General features: G+C 41.9%; 1 pseudogene; it reads left to right on the forward strand.

The window, feature by feature from the left end:
- Positions 1-7,820: 7,820 nt before the first annotated feature.
- On the forward strand, positions 7,821-8,767 carry LOC132540168 (olfactory receptor 14A16-like; annotated as a pseudogene).
- Positions 8,768-9,910: the final 1,143 nt, after the last annotated feature.

The following is a 9,910-nucleotide window of genomic DNA, read 5'->3' on the forward strand; positions in this document are numbered from 1 at the left end:
GCTGCTCTGTGTTGTCCTCTGTGGTACTGGTGATCACATTCAGGGTATCCTAAATGGGAAGACATGTTCTCTACTGGGTCTAACGTTCTACTGACTCCATATATTTGAAGAAGATATGCTACTTAAAAATATAAAGTGGCTGTAGGTTATGATTGATCTGAAATTCCTGAGGGATGGCTTTGTCTTCAGAGAGAAGCATGACCGTTTCTCCTATGTAGTTCCCACCCCAATTACAGAGCTGAGAACTCCAGGGAGAGCAACAAAGGAATGACCTAGACTCATTGCTGGAGCCTGGCAAGGAAGCTGGTGTGTCAGTAATCCCACAGAAATTGTGCAGGTACTTCAGTTGCTGGGATAGGGAGCCCATAGTCACTGGTGAGTGCTAGTGTTCTTCTGAAGTTTTTGTACATCACACACACACAGACCATTGCTCCACAATGATTAAGATGCAGGATTAAGAGATAGGAATGCAGAGTATGACCCAACACAATGTACTCACTGGTTCTTCTGCTTTCTACAAGACAGTCTAACAGAAGAATGGCGAGTCAAATATGAACTGTGGTTGATTTTATGGTAAATGCTTTCTACTGCTACTTCTGCTGGATGTAGGAAAGGAGAACTCAGAATTTATTATTTGCTCATTTAATTAATTGGTGAATTTAGTTTCTTCTTTTTCCCACAAACAAAAAATTAGAAGTTTTATTGATGATCCTCATCAATTTTTGTGTTCCCCAGACCATAATATTTATGCTGATGTGTGTGTGTGTGTGTCTTTGTGTGTGTGTGTGTGTGTGTGTGTGTGTGTGTGAATTGATGTCTTGTCAAGAGTAAGGATACCACTTTTCAGATAATTAAAGGAAACTTACATTTTGAATATCATTTCAGCTACTAATTGGAGATGTAAGATGTTGTCAAGTCAGATGGATTCAAAGGCTTCGCAGCTCTCTGTGGTAACTCTGGTAAGGCTGGAGAGAAAACCCTTCCTATTGCAGCATAATCAGCAGGCAACATGTTTGCTATATTTTTCTTCTTGTAATTGTCTCTGTCTATCATTATTTCGTTTTTCCTCTCCATAAATATCAAAGTAGGGAGTAGGTGTGTGCTTGTTTCTCTGGTTTTACTCTGATGAGCTGCATAACTCTTGAGTTCACACTATGTTATTTCGTGCCATACATCGAGAGAAGATTAAATGAACACAACTGATTGAGCCTCTGATATGGGTGCTTCCAGAGACAAAACTCATGCCTGAGAAATTAAGCGATGTGACTTTTTGACTGAATTTCTGCTCAATGGATTCCCTGATAACAAGGTGCTACAGAGATTCTATGCTTCTGTCTTCTTCCTGGTTGACCTGGCAGCTCTGATGGGAAACGTGCTCATTGTCACCCTCACCTCACTTGATCAGCAGCTCCAGTCCACCATGTACTTCATTCTGAAGAACTTGTCTTTGACTGATATCTGCTACATTTCCACCGCTGTCCCCAAGTGAATCATGAACACCCTGAACAACAGCCACTCCATCTCCTTTGTGGGCTGTGCCTCTCAGGTTTTCCTGGTCTTCCTTTTGGCAGGCACAGAGTATGCTCTCCTGCTCATGATGTCTTATGACCGTAAAGCTACCATCTGCCACTCTCTGCACTATGAGGCCATCATGAACAGTGGGGCCTGTGTGCAGATGGATGATCTATGGATCCCTACATGTGGCAGGGACATTTTCTTCCCGTTTTTGTGGCCCTAATGTTGTATGTCAGTTCTTCTGTGATGCTCACACTTGTTTCTTTGGGGGATGAAATTCTAGAATATGCATTTCTCATTTGCCAGCTATTATTTTGATTTTATGTGTCTCATTATCATGGTTATTTCCCTTGTACAGATTTTTTCCACTGCTCTGAGAATCCCTTCAGAAGAAGGCTGGTTTAAGGCCTTCTCCACCTGTTTGCCTCACCTCACCGTGGTGAGCTTGTTCTTTTTCTCTGCAGCTTTTACAAATAGAATATAAGCTGCCGGGAGTCGGGCTGTAGCACAGCGGATTAAGCGCAGGTGGCACAAAGCACAAGACCGGCATAAGGATCCCGGTTCGAACCCCGGCTCCCCAACTGCAGGGGAGTCGCTACACAGACGGTGAACCAGGTCTGCAGGTGTCTATCTTTCTCGCCTCCTCTCTGTCTTCCCCTCCTCTCTCGATTTCTCTCTGTCCTATCTAAAAATGACAACAACAATAATAACTACAACAATAAAATAACAAGGGGCAACAAAAGGGAATAAATAAATATAATAGATATTTTTAAAAAAGATCAGCTGAAAATTCCCCATCATCACTGAATCGCTTTATGTCTGTGCTATATTCTGTGTTACCTCCCAGCCTTATCCATTCATTTATAGAGTGAATAACAGGGACATGAAGATGGCCCTTGAAAACATTTTTGGAGTAAGAATGACATCAGCCTTTTGAATTAAAAAATAAAAGAAAATCTTGGTAGATACCTATTGTAGAGCAAACTGATTAGGCTTCAGATAAGAATGCAAATCAGTTATGTACTTATGAGTTTTAGATTTCACTCCCATAGAATGCTACAAGTCTTAGGAGATCTTCTCCTCCCTACAGAAGTCTTTTTGTTGATAAAACTTAAACTGGGGCAGTAAGGAAGTAGCACAGTGGGTTAAGCTCAGGTGGTGCAAAGAGTAAGGAACATCATAAAGATTTTGATTAGAACACTCAGCTCTCCCTTCCTGCAGGGAAGTCACTTCACAGGAGGTGAAGCAGGTCTGCAGGTGTCTACCTTTCTCACCCACCCTCTGTCTTACCCTCCTCTCTCCATTACGCTCTGTCCTATCCAACAAGGACAACAACAACTACAACAACAACAACAACAACAATGACAACAAAAAACAAGGGCAACAAAAGGGAATAAGTAAATAAATGAACATAAACAATAAACTTAAACTAGAGGTGGCACCTCAAGTGGTAAACTGCTGGACTGTTACCAGTCACTGTGAGAGGATATGGGATTTTAGCATCAGGAATCTCTCCTTAGGCCCCTCTCTGTCCATGAGCCACATGTGTTTGCACTTACCATGACTTGGTGGGTTCCCAGTGTAGTGCTAGTCTTGTTTTTGTTGTGTTCTCAGGTGATCTTCTTTGCTATTCCTAGTTGGCAGGGAGACAAAAAAAAATGCAACTGCTATTCTTTCCAACTTGTTTGAGTGTGGTCATTCCATACACATCTTTATCTTTCTGATGTAACTCACTTAACATAATTCCTTATAATAGCTCCATCCAAGATGGAACAGAGAATGGGTTCATTGCCCTTAATAGCTTCGTAGTATTCCATTGTGTATATATTCCACAACTTTCTGAGGCACTCATCTGTTTTTGGGCACCTTGGTTACTTGCAGGTTTTAGCTATTACGAATTGTGCTGCCATGAACATAGGTGTACACATTTCTTTTTGGTTGGGTGTTAAGGAATCCTTGGGGTATATCCCTAGGAGAGGAGTGACTGGGTCATATGGAATGTCCATGTCTAGCCTTGTGAGAGTTCTCCAGACTGCTCTCCACAATGGCTGGACCAATTGACTTTCCCACCAGCAGTGTACAAGGGTTCCTCTGTCCCCACACTCTCGCCAGCATTTGCTGCTGCTGTCCTTTTCAATGTATGCCATTTTCACAGGGGTGAGGTGGTATCTCAATGTTGTTTTTATTTGCATTTCTCTGACAATCAGCAACCTAGAGCAATTTGTCCTGGGTTTGGTAGCCTTTTGGATATCTTCTGTAAAGAGTGTTCTGATCATATCCTTCTGCATCCCACAATAACCTTGTGTCCATATTCCCAGAGGGATAAAGAATAGGAAAGCTATAAGGGAAGGGGATGGGATACAGAACTCTGGTGGTGGAAATTGTGTGGAGTTGTACCACTCTTATCCTATGGTTTAGTCAATGCATCCTTTTTAGAAATAAATATTTAAAAAGACAAAATTATGTGAAGACAAAAAAGAAAAAAGAAAGGATAAGAAGAAAGAAATGAAGCTGCTGCTATTCTGTAGCTCTGCCTCTAGAAATATTTTCGGTCAGCATTTCTCAGTAAATTAGAAATTTTTGCAGCATCAATTCAGCATAAGTTTTCAGAAAATATTTGATACCAATGATTTATTTCAAATGTTTTTGTTGTTGTTATTGTGTATTAGTGATCGCGATTTAGAGGTTGCAAGTGCAGTGGCCTATATCCCCATACATCACAGCCAAGTAATGCTTTGATAAAAACAAAATCAACACAATGTTTCTATGTAGTTATGAAATAGCAGTCATCTAAACACTGAAATAAATACGTATAAACACTTGTTACATCAAAGTTTGATAGCAATTTCTTCTTGGAAAAGGAGTAATTAAAAAGGCCTTCAACTCGTGGTGTAGAAAGTTCTTTGGGAAATATCAAAGCAACTAGACAGATTCTCAAAAAAGATTGATTTAAATCCTGGGAATTCCAAGTGGGAGCAGGATTTTAGGGTAACAGGAGATAAACTATAGAAGAAAAGGGGACAAAAAGGAACCATGGTGGATTATTATAAGTCTTCTCTATTGTCAAAATTCCCATGTCCAGTGACATATACAATATATACAATACACTACTGACCCTCAAGAAAGTTGACTTTCTGACAACATAGATAAAAAGAGTGGGTGCACACCATGATCAGTGAAATAAATGAGACTGAGAAAGACTGAGAAATCAAAATCCAAAAATGAAAAGATTAAGATCCTGAGAGATAGCTCACTTAGGTAGCATGCTGCATTTCCACAATGGGTCCCAAGTTTGAGCATGCTTCTAACACAGAGAAGGAAGCTTTGGTCCTGTGGTCTCTCAGACTCTCTATCTCTATCTTTTTATAGAAAGAATAAAAAAATATTTTTAGGGGTCCAGTTGCATATTTCTTCTAATCATGTGACCCATCCAGGGCCTCTCAGGTACAGAGCGACCACGCACAATCAAATCCGTACATTATTTCTTTGAGTAGCAAGAGCAAGTGGATAGAAGAGACAGTTCTTCTCTAGCATTTGCTCTTCTTCCGTAGCCAGTCAACAGCGTCAGGTTGAGCCTGATGTAAAGTTTCGAGACCTCCTTTGAATCTGGAGAGGTGGCAGTCGTTGCCTATGTGGGTCATAGTCTGTCTGTAGCCGAGGGTCAGTTCGGGTAGTCTCTGGCCCCCCAGTGATGGAACATAGCGGCGCATCGGCCATGGCCTGTTCGATAGCGATTGAGGAGGGCCCAATCATAGCGTGCTAGGTCAAAGCCGGGTTGACTCTTGCAGGGGTCTGTGATGAGGTGTTTGTTCTTTACCTCAGCTGACTGCCAACTCTGTTTCCAAGAGTCTGGAACAGAGAAGTTCAGTGTAGGCATAGGGGACCAGATTGGGTGACGAGACATCAAGCGCTGGACAGGGTGGGCAAAGATATCCACGTATATTGGCAGGTCCGGTCGAGTGTAGACGTGGGAAATGAAGATAGATGATGCTGCATCCCGACGAATATCTGGCGGGGCGATGTTGCTAAGAACTGGCAGCCATGGAACCGGGGTGGAATGGATTGTTCCAGAAATTATCCTCATGGAGGAATATAATTTGGAATCGACCAAGTGGACATGGGGGCTACGGAACCATACTGGGGCACAGTATTCTGCAGTGGAATAGCATAATGCCAGAGATGATGATCGTAGTGTGGAAGCGCTCGCGCCCCATGAGGAGCTGGCCAGTCTTGCAATGATGTTATTCCTCGCGCCCACCTTTGCTGCAGTTTTTATGAGATGTTCGTGAAATGACAGAGTGCGATCGAGAGTAACGCCAAGATAGACTGGCTGGGCTTCATGCCGGATTCTCGTATCGCCAAGCTGCACATTAAGCTCACGCGAGGAAAAGAGTCTGGCTGTTTGGGATCGTATAATAGGGAGAGGTCATTCGCTGAAGCCCAGTCAGCTAAGACAGAGCCGTCAGCACGAGTGGAGGAATATCCCCAGTCTTGGTGATGACTATTAAAGTCTCCAACGTAAACAGCTGGGTGATTCGGGCTAGGCAGGATCTCATTATCCCACGAGGCACTGGGAGGCTTATATATGTTGACGAGCTGAATAGTTTCAATAGTAATGGAGTGGGAGAAGGTCGAAGAGGCCGTATGATAAACGTCCGCAAGACAAGATTTGGCGTAGATGGCTCGGCCGTGTTTAGGATGGAGGTTATAGCATACTAAATCGAATCCACTGATGGTGAATCGAGCAGCTTCATCGACTGCTATATGTGTTTCTTGCCGGCAGATAACATCTGCCTGATGCTGTATCGCCAGTTGACCAATAAGAACGCGTTTAGCAAAGGACAGCTCCTCAACATTAAGTTGGAGGACTCGAAGAGCAGGACCAACAGCTTGAAAGCTGACAGGAGCTGCTTGTTGCTGGCTTTGAAAGTGACTGGGATCCATGTGGATTCAGTCGGCTAGGAAGGATCGTCAGTTTCTACTCACGAGATGCACCACGGGAAGGTCGATCCAATGCACCCCAGAAGAGACAGTGAGAGAAGCACACAGCACAGTCCACTGTCATGGAGCTGCTTCTCTGTTATTCTTGGTGGTGCTTTTGATGACATTCAGGGTCTCCTATATGGTAAGATATGTGCTCTACCCTCCTCTCTCCATATTTCTTTGTCCTATACAACAACACTAATAACTACAACTATAAAAGAATAAGGGCAACAAAATGGAATAAATAAATATTAAAAAATTAAAAAGTAAAGTAGCTGTGGGTATTTTGCCCAATAATTCCTGCGGGATAGATTTCTCTTCAGCAAAGAACATGGACACTTCTCCTATTTAGATTCTACCCCAATTCTAGAGCTGGGACCTTTAGTGACAACAAAGGATTGGCAGTGACCCAGTGCTGGAGCCTGGCAGGGAAGCTGGCAGCCCAGGGATCCCAAAGGAATTTTGCAAGTACTTCAGCTGCTGGGACACAGAACCCACAGTCACTAAGAAGTGCAAGGATCCATGTGAAGACTTTGTACCTTACACAAACCAGAGAAAAGAACATGCCCCATTACTAGGTGTTCCCTGGTTCTTCTGACTTCTTACCTCACAGAACTAGCATAGGAGAATGAGGAGCCAAAAGTGGAATGTGGCCAATTTCACCAGATTCTCTCAACTGCTACTTCCGCCGGATTCAGGAAAGAAGAACACTGACAATTCTATTTGTTCATTTAGTTAATTGGTGAAGTTATTTTCTCTTGTTTCTTTTTTCCTGATAGAACAATAAATAGAGAGGTAATTTCTGTGTTCCACACAGTCCAAAATACTTCATATACGTATATGTGTGTGAGTGTTTGTGTGTGTGTGTGTATTAATGTTTTTTCAAGAGTAGATTCATGGTTTCCCAAAAAATTTTGGAAAGAATTAAAGAAACTATATGTATTTTGCATGTAATTTCAATTTTTCTAGTGAAAATATTAAATACTGTCCAGACAGATTGTTTCCAAGACTTTGCAACTGTCTGTAGCCACTCTGGTGAGAATGGGAAAATTACATTTCCTACTTTAAGATTGAAAACAAGCACTATTTTCTGGCATTTTGTTCCTCTTGCAGTTGTCTCTAATGTCATTCGTATTTCTTGTTCCTCTCTATAAATATCACAATAGACAGTAATTGTGTAAAATGTTTCTGTTTTTGTGCTCTGATGAGTCACCTATCATTATAGATCACACCGTGTTAATAGGTGAGCTAAATTAAAGTAGAGAAATATGAACACAACTGATTGAATGTCTGATGTCATTGCTTCCAAAGAAGAAACACTCATGCCTGAGAAATTAAGCAATGTGACTTTAGTGACTGAATTTCTGCTTATGGGATTCCCTGGTGACCAGGTGCTACAGGGACCCTGTGCCTCTGTGTTCTTCCGGGTTTACCTGGCAGCTCTGCTGGGAAATCTGCTCATTGTCACCCTCACCTCCCTTGACCAGTGGCTCCAGACCCCCACGTACTTCTTCCTGAAGATCTTGTCTTTGACTGATATCTGCTACATCTGCACCACTGTCGCCAAATGCATCATGAACACCCTGACCCACAGCCACTCCATCTTCTTTGTGGGCTGTGCCTCCCAGGTTTTCCTAGTCCTCTTTTTTGGCAGGCACAGAGTATGCTCTCCTGCTAGTGATGTCCTACGACCCTTATGCTGCCATCTGTCACCCTCTGCACTATGAGGTCTACATTAACAGAGGGGCCTCTTTGCACATGGTGTCAGTGGTGTGGCTCTGTGCCTTTGCCTATAGACCCCTCACATGGCAGGGACAGTCTCTGCCCATTTCTGTGGCTCCAATGTAATGCCTCAGTTCTTCTGTGATGTTCCCTCCATGCGTACACTTGTCTGTTCCGGGAAGAAATTCTAGAATATGCATTTGTTGTAGTTAGTTGTTGTTTTGTTTTTGTTTGCTACATTTTCATGGTTATTTCCTATGTTCATATTTTCTCCACAGTTCTGAAAATGCCTTCTGATCAAGGTACGTATAAGTCCTTCTCCACCTGTGTGCCTCACCTCACTGTGGTGAGCTTGTTCCTGTTCTCTGCAGCTTTTGCATTTTGGGGTTCAGCTTCTAATTTTCCACCATCACTGAATCTCTTTATGTCTGTGATGTATTCTGTGTTACCTCCCAGCCTGAATCCCCTCATCTATAGTCTGAGAAACAGGGACATGAAGATGACCTTTGGCAAAACTTTTGGAGGAAGTAGGAGAAGAGCAGAGTGAGTTTTTAATGGTGATGGTTGGGTGCCTATTGTGTAGCAAATGGATTGGGCTATAACACATGGCTTTATAAGTATGAAGTGCCTGTTAGTTCTAGGTCTCAGCCACGTTGGATGCTGCATGTATGTGTTTCAATGGGCACGATAGTTCCGTGTATTAGTAATTTCTAATTTACTTGAGATATTCCAGTCATCATATTCAACATCAAGTGGCACTTAGTGTTCTCCATGTATTTTCTTCTATTTTAATTCTGCACCAATTTCCACTTGTAAGTTCAAAATGTATTCATTTAATTATAATCCTCACTATTATTCTTGCAAATTCTACTGCACTAGGTGCTTTACCATGTTACACCATTCTTTTTCATTTGTAGTCTCCATAATAATAGTTTCTTAGTTCAGGGAACATGGTTAATTCAACAATTACAAGGTTGGATTGGCAATTACTGCCATCTGAGCTATAATTAAGAGAAACTAAGAGTAAAAGATATTGCTAACTTTACTGGCAATCACCTAATGATATCTGCCCTAATAAGGATGTTAGTTCTTAAATAGAACCTATCGTGTTTCAATAGAGAGGTTGATGAGAAATGTTGTTCTCAGATTCCCAAAACCACTTTCCTTAGTGATAATTCCCTCTTCTGCATTTCACTCTTCATATTTTAATGTTATGTTTAAATGTCTAAACTATGAAGTCCAGGTACCAGTACATTACATTTACTTTTGAATTTGTAGAGGTGAAGTTGTAGAGATGTGCAGAAGACATTAATGCTTCAGGTTCTGAGGCCCGAGTTTCAAAACCTTGCACAACCTTTAATTAGAATGGAGTGGTGCTTCCCAAGGAGCTTGAAGGATTCATGTCAACTGAGACATGGCAAAAAGAGAAGAATGAAGACTGGATGATGTTACTTGTTGGTGGAACTTAATAAACAGGGACAGAAAGGGGACTGATAAGTAAAACTTGGACTGGATTTGGTGTATAGTACCAAAACAAAGCACGTTTTGGCAGGATGGAAGTAGAATGTTGTGATCAGGATTACTCTGGAGTCCTGGTAAATGATGTGGAAGAGGACCCAGGTTTTGGTTGAGAGTGTAAGGTGAGACATTTTACCCATGTGTCAATAACTATACTGTAAACTGTTCATCT

The sequence above is a fragment of the Erinaceus europaeus genome, chromosome 9 (assembly GCF_950295315.1).
Source record: "Erinaceus europaeus chromosome 9, mEriEur2.1, whole genome shotgun sequence".
Taxonomy (NCBI): domain Eukaryota; kingdom Metazoa; phylum Chordata; class Mammalia; order Eulipotyphla; family Erinaceidae; genus Erinaceus; species Erinaceus europaeus.